Consider the following 7,467-nt stretch of genomic DNA (forward strand, 5'->3'; position numbering starts at 1 on the left):
GCACAAATCATTCGGCTAATACCAATCAGGGCAATTCAGCCGCACTAGTCCTCGACCCAATAATTGACGGGTTCCACCTCACACGAGTCCTTATGGATGGAGGCAGCAGTCTAAATCTGTTGTATCAAGACACAGTGCGCAAGATGGGTATTGATCTTTTGATAATCAAGCCCACTCAAACCACCTTTAAAGGTATTATAACAGGTGTGGAGCACCGTTGTACAAGCTCCATCGCTCTCGAGGTAGTCTTCGGATCACCGGACAATTACCGTACCGAAGAGTTAATCTTCGACATCGTCCCCTTTCGCAATGATTATCAGGCACTGCTCGGACGAACCGCGTTCACTCGATTCAACGTGGTGCCACATTATGCCTACCGTAAGCTCAAGATGCCCGGTCTGCGTGGCATCATCACGGTTAATGGCAAGGCCGAACTCCCCCTCAATGCCGAAGAGTATACCGCCGCTTTAACAGCAGAAGCAACAAGTGGCATCTTTCAATCGAACCTCGAGTCGATGGCCAAGCTCCTGGACACCGCCAAAGGAGTCCGAACTACTTCACGGCAGGATAGCCCGGCTCGTCCGGAGCTCAGTTAAAACACTCCCGCAAAAGCTAGGACAAGCCACACACTGCGGCTCAACCGCTCTGTGGCACACAAACATTTCTTGCATTTTCTTTGGAGGTTCACCTTTGCATAGGCCAGGACTGGCGACACGGAAACAGCTTGAACGCACAAGGGAACCCTTAGATATTCCCCTCGACGACCATCCGACTACACTCCGGATCCGCACACAGTTTCCTCCCGCCTGGTCTCAGTAGGTTCCGCACTCATATTTCTTTTTATCACATTACCTGTACTCATACGCATTGTCGTACTATTCAAATACAACATGTGGCTTTATATGACGCTTATCTGCTGTTATTTCTTATTGAAACTCTTTTGTCAAATGGCATATGTACACCGCGATATGCCTTAATATGCCAGGGGCTTTATTGTACCCATAATACGGCAATAAAGTCTGAAAACCTTCACGGTCGTTTGGCACCCTGAACTTATAGCATTATATGCATCAGCTCCGAATCATGTCTTGGGTCAATAGTTGGGTTTGCCCGGCTCCCATGTTTTGCTGCCTTATGTTCCGCTATATCGGCTAAGGCGGCACAGGGAGAACTACTGCGATTGTGTCCCGGTTCTTCCGAACGAGCGCCTCGGTAGAGAAAACAGAAAACTGACTGTCATGATATGGCAAGAGCTGGTCAGCTGTTTGAGAGGTTGTAAAATCTTTAAGGATTTCTTCCGCATTATGCGATAACTAATGCAGCGTGCGATGGATTGGCTTTTCTCCCGATCAGGTGCTTATAGAGCCCCTCGTGCGGTCTTCCAAACACCAGGGGCTGCGCCTACCTTCCTTTTGTCAAGCTCCTATGGCTAAGTGAGAGTGATAAAGCCTTATAGTCCGATTGCCTGGTTCATTGTGCGGAACACCTCCTTCAAGGACCCAAAACTGGGATAAAGAGTGCTCAGGTTTATCCCAAACACCCCTGTTCTTCCCACGTGGGGGCAGAAGCCGACGGTTGGCCAACTCTCAGCATTAATATATAAAACAGCCGCGCAGGAGGATTTTTTTCAAATAACAGGCAATCAATAATAGAAACGACCTTGTTTAACATTACAAAGGACAACATGATTTTATTCATGGAAATATATTATCCTTGGTACATTGCTCTGCCGCAAGGCGGGATCCTTTCAGGACACTATCATAATATAACTCAGGCTTGCGGTGCTCCTTCCCCTCCGGCGGTCCCTTGGTCATCAGCTTTTCAGCATCCATCTTCCCCCAGTGCACCTTTGCATGGGCGAAGGCCATTCGCGCGCCCTCCATACAGACCGACCGATGATGACGTCAAGTCGAGGGCAGGCACTCACAAGCCGCTTCACGAGCCCGAAGTAGCTGCTTGGAATCGGCTCGATGGGCCATAACCAGATAATTAAATCCTTCATGGCTAGCTCGGCCGCCTTATGCAGTTCGATCAGCTGTTTCAGTTGATCGGCAAAAGGCACCGGATAATTCGGTGCCAAATACTGCGACCAGAAGAGCTTATCTGCAGTGTTCCTTTCTTCGGCTCTATAGAATTGGGCGGCATCAGATATGCTGCGTGGCAGCTCCGCAAATACCCCTGGAGAAATCCGAACTCAAAATTAGAAACATGATTTTCTCCTCAAATACTTGCTTTACATGGAAAAAGCCTTATCCGCTGCGATCTTCCTCGCCTCTTGGATCTCCTGCAGGGTGCCTTGGGTTTCCCCCCGGGCATCGCGTGCGGCCTGATGAGCTTTGGTGAGTTCGAATTCTTTCTCCGTTAAACTCTGCTCCAAGGCCTCGCATTTCTTCATGGCCTCTTGAAGCTCTTGCTCAGCTTCAATAACCCTGGCCTCGTGCTTCTCATGAAGAGCCTGCTCTGCGGCTGCCTTTTTCTCAGCCTCGGCCACAACCTTCTTAAGAGCCTCGACTTCGGTCATCGCCTCTAGAGCAAATCATGAAACATATTTTTATCATACTAAAAACTCGTTCGCACTAAACGCGAGCAAGGTTTGTGCATACCTTGTTTATCCTCCAACTGCCTTTTCAACTAGTCAAGTTCTTCTTTGGCCCGCTCCAGACTTTGATTCAGTCCGGAGACTTCTGCAGTATGAGAGGCAGCAGTCGCTACAGACGCCTGATTATAAAATAAGAGAGATAGATGCCATCAAGTGAGTCTCCTGCGAACATAAATTTGATCTTTTTCCGGTTCTTTCTTTCACTGAACAGTGTATCAGGGGCTACTATCTATATTATGACACTCTTCGAAACCTCATAAAACATACCTCAAAGCCTCTTATAAGGCCGATGCAAGCTTCATTCAATCCACTCTCAGCAGACTGAATCTTCTCAATCACCGTCCCATAAGGGCACGGTGTTCTTCAACGATGGAGGCGCTCTTCAGCACCGCCAATAAAGTATTCGGCACCTCTGGTTGGATAGAGGTTGCCAACGGAACAGGTGCACCCCATCCAGTCGAGGGAGGCTACCTACTTGATTCTGGAGCCGTACCGGTCTCCGGAATTGTGTCCGGCCGGCGGCCAAATTCGAGATAGCCCCCGCCGTCGACGTCCATGGGAGCCTTTTCTCCCGCCGGTCCGGCCCCGGAAGTTTAACCTTCTGGTACCGCCTTGACGATCTTTTCCCCCTTCTTGGCCTGGGTCCCTCTGTGACGATACCTCGATGTCGTTCATGTGTTTTGGGGAAGGGGCCTTCGGGAGCGTTTCACTGTCCATAGCATCCGAACCCAATAAATCCTCTAATGAGGATCGTTCGGTGTGGGACCTCGCCGGACTACAAAAAGTATGGCTCAATGATTAAAAAGTCATGCCATAGTGAGTCCGGATGCGTAAATGTGTTCGAATTTTATATACTCATGAGTTCACCAGGGGCTGGGCCCTGGGATCCCACTCCGGGCTGCTGTCGGCGGCGGCGGTGGACTCCTCCGAAAGAGGAGTTTTTCCCCTCTTAGGCGACTCGGCCTCCAAGGATGTGGATGCTGTCCTTTTCTTTCTTCCCCCCGCTGGGGATTCATCTTCCTCCTCCTCCTCCTCCTCTTCGGAGGAAGAACGAGCATTGGAGTCTTAGGATATTGTGTCCGAGGCGCCACGGTGGCGGAGGCCGCCCCTGGTCTTTTTGGCCTCCTTCTCGGCCTTCTTCTTCGGCGCCTTGTAAGGCGCCGGGACCAGCATCTTCGTCAGAAGTGGACCGGCCGATTCTTCTGGCAGTGGGGCCGGACAGTAGATCCGCCCCGCCTTCTTCTTCCAGCCCTAGGAGAGTTGTGGAAAACACATTAAGCATTTCCCTTGGGTTATGCGAATAAAACATATAATGACTTACCGAACTTGCAGGGCGGGATAGTTGATACCCGCGGTCCTCGGCTGAGTCCGGCCATGATTTGCCGGACCTGAAAAGCACCTTCCAGATGTCTTTGTGCAAGGAGCCAAAGAGCTCTTGCAGGGTCTAGTGCTTGGCCGGGTCGAATTCCCATAAATTGCAAGCCCGGTGTTGACAAGGAAGGATCCAGCAAACTAACATCACCTGGACTACATTGACAAGTTTGATATTCTTGTCTTCCATATCCTTGACGCGCGTCTAGAGCACCGACAGCTCGTCGGGCGAAGACCAGTTCAGGCCCTTCTTGGGCCAGGACGTAAGCCGCAGGGGGGCTCCGGATCGGAATTCAGGAGCAACGGCACATTCCGTGCCGCGTGGCTCAGTGATGTAAAACCACTACTGCTGCCACTCTTTGATGGAATCATTGAAAGTACCTGTTGGACATGTGATGTTGGGCATCTTTCTCACCATCGCGCCTCCGCACTCGGCGTGCTCGCCGCTCACTACCTTGGGCTTCACATTAAAGATCTTCAGCCATAAGCCGAAGTGTGGTGAGGTGCGGAGATAGGCCTCGCACACGATGATGAATGTCGAGATGTTGAGGAAGGAATTGGGGGATAGATCATGAAAATCTATCCCGTAATAATACATGATGCCGCGAACGAATGGGTGGAGGGGAAACCCTAGCCCGCGGACAAAATGAGGGAGGAATACAACCCTCTCGTGGGGTTTCGGAGTAGGGAAGATCTGTCCCGCCGTCGGAAGACGCTGGCTGATTTTCTTGGCCAGATACCCGGCCCCCCGGAGCTTTTTGACATCCTTCTCCCGGACGGTAGAGGCCATCCACTTGCCTCCTGCTCCGGATCCGGACATTTTCGGAAGGCCTTTGTGGGCGGAGAAGACGAACACTTGGGCGCTGGGGCTCGAGCGAAGGGGAATGGATGAGCGGAGGAAGAAGAAGGCGTGGGTGAAAAAGGGGAGTCCTTATCTCCTTGTAAAGGCAGTAGGGATCCTGTGCCTCCCCACTTGCCCGGTAAACTCGCTTATTTCCCAAGCGCCACGTTGATGGCGCGGTTGGGTTACCCACACCCTTATTGATGAGAATCCCGAGATAGGGGGACATGATCTCTGCTTCGACAAGACGTGCCGATAAAACCGCCTCGCAATATGCGCAGTAGCAGGTTGGGAAAGAATGGTTCGTATAATGACCAGGCCGCGGCGTGATGTCATGCTATGAAAAATTGTCGGCAGATTAGATTTGTGGAATATTGTGCTCTCTACGGTGGTAGGTGGAAATTGTTTTGCAGAGCCGGACACGATCCTTGTGTTCAAAATCTCCTATGGAGTATTCGGAGAAGGAACCCACCTTGCAATGTCGAAGACAATCTGCACGCTGGACTCATCATAATTGAAGCCTGGTTCAGGGGCAACTAAGGGAGTCCTGGATTAGGGGGTCCTCGGACAGCCGAACTATGTACTTTGGCCGGACTGTTGGACTATGAAGATACAAGATTGAAGACTTTGTCCCGTGTCCGGGTGGGACTCTCCTTTGCGTGGAATCCAAGCTTGGCAATTCGGATATATAGATCTCCTTCTCTGTAACCGACTCTGTGTAACCCTAGCCCCCTCCGGTGTCTATATAAACCGGAGGGTTTAGTCCGTAGGACAACAACAATCATAATCATAGGCTAGCTTCTAGGATTTAGCCTCTACGATCTCGTGGTAGATCAACTCTTGTAATACTCATATCATCAAGATCAATCAAGTAGGAAGTAGGGTATTGCCTCCATCGAGAGGGCCCAAACCTGGGTAAACATTGTGTCCCCCGTCTCCTGTTACCATTAGCCTTAGACGCACAGTTCGGGACCCCCTACCCGAGATCCGCCGGTTTTGACACCGACAGCCGCCGACCGTCGTCGCGAGGCAGTTGAGGAGCACGAGCGGGAACTCCATGCCTCAAACGCTGCCCTCGAGCGGCAGGTTGAAGCATGCGGGGCCGCCCTGGCTACGTCACCAGGCAAGGTGCCTTCTGTCGAGGCCCGGAAGCACGAGGAGGAGCTGGCACTGGATGTTGTGGAGTGCAGCCTAGATCTTGAACTACTGGAGGTGAGGGAGTGCTAGGTGGCCACCGTTGAGGATGTCGTTGCCTCCCGAGAGGCCAGGGTTTAGCATGAGGTCAATCAGAAGGTGGCGGGGGTTCGTGTGGCTCTTGCGGATGAATATCGCCTGAAGCTGGGGCTTCTGGAGGCCGAGCTTAAGGGCAGGACCACCACCTTGAAGACGAAGCTGGAATCTGCGGAGCAGTGCGAGAGAGGCACCAAGGAAGCTCTAACCTCCTCCGAGTCCGCCTTGGCCTCTGCTCGCACTGATCTGTCTTCTCTTTAGCAGCAGATCAGGGACATCACGTCTCTTGCGGAGAAGACCACAGATGAAGTGAACCGCCGCCGGACGATGCAGCACGAGCACGCCTTGATGCTCTAGGACCTCAGAGTCAGAGCCAACCGAGTCTTGGGCACCTTTTGTGATGAGAGTGCCCCTCACCTGCACGAGGACGACTACGCCAGCCACCTCTGCTTCTTCACCGACGTCGTGACCCGCCTGGAGGATCGGGCCGTGAGGGCTCGCGAGCTTGTTGAAGAGAGGAGTCGGGGCCTTCTTGGTCGCATGTTCTCGCGCGTCTTCAGCCACCTCCTCAACCGTGATCCTCACTTTGACTTAGACGCCATGATAGCTCCCGTGCATGTGGTCGTCTAGGACAACCTGGCCGGTTGGGTGGATGATAATGTGGATGCCTTGGTAGCGGAGTTTGCTCCCGAGGATGATGCTGTCGTGATTGCAGCTGACGGAGACGGCATAGGTGGCGAGGATGAGGGGGATGATAGCGCTGATGGAGATGATGGAGACGGCGCATCCAACTAGGCCTGCATTTCTTCTTTACTTTGACCTGTATGAAAAGAAACTCCAAACATAGCCTTGTGGGGTGTGAGAGCATTTTTAAAGGGGGGCTTGTGATGTATGGAATGATGTAATGTTTTGAAGTAGGACCCAGAGTGCGCCCCAGCGAGCCTGCGGGTTCCGGAGTGGGGTAATTACCATGACTTATCTTTGGTTCTGCAGGTCTCGAGCGGGTCCTGATGTCGTAGTAGCATTCTTTCCCGAGGTGAGCATGCTGCGGGCTCGCGAGGTTTTAGGCCTCCCGAGGAGCCTGCTGACCTGCCCTAGGGTGCCTCGCGAGGAGCCAGCTACCGGGTCACGGTAAGGTATGCGCGTAGTGGCCGTATTCCTGACCCCCGGGAAGGGCCTTAGCATCTTCGGGGCTGGCCCAAACACGCTTGGAGCACGCGTACCACACCCAGCACCCGCTCGCGTGGCGCTCGCAGGGGGGGCAGCAGGTGCGAGCCTTGCTTTTAAACACGAAGCCAGAAAGAGAGAAAACCACACGAGTCAAGAAAAGTTACCCCTGTTTTTCTTTTGATAAGCACACGAAATTTCAAATTCTTTCCAAGAGACAGCAAATTGGGTTACAAAGAAAGGGGCAAAAGCAAATAGC

This window comes from Triticum aestivum, chromosome 4B (genome assembly GCF_018294505.1).
Source record: "Triticum aestivum cultivar Chinese Spring chromosome 4B, IWGSC CS RefSeq v2.1, whole genome shotgun sequence".
NCBI lineage: Eukaryota > Viridiplantae > Streptophyta > Magnoliopsida > Poales > Poaceae > Triticum > Triticum aestivum.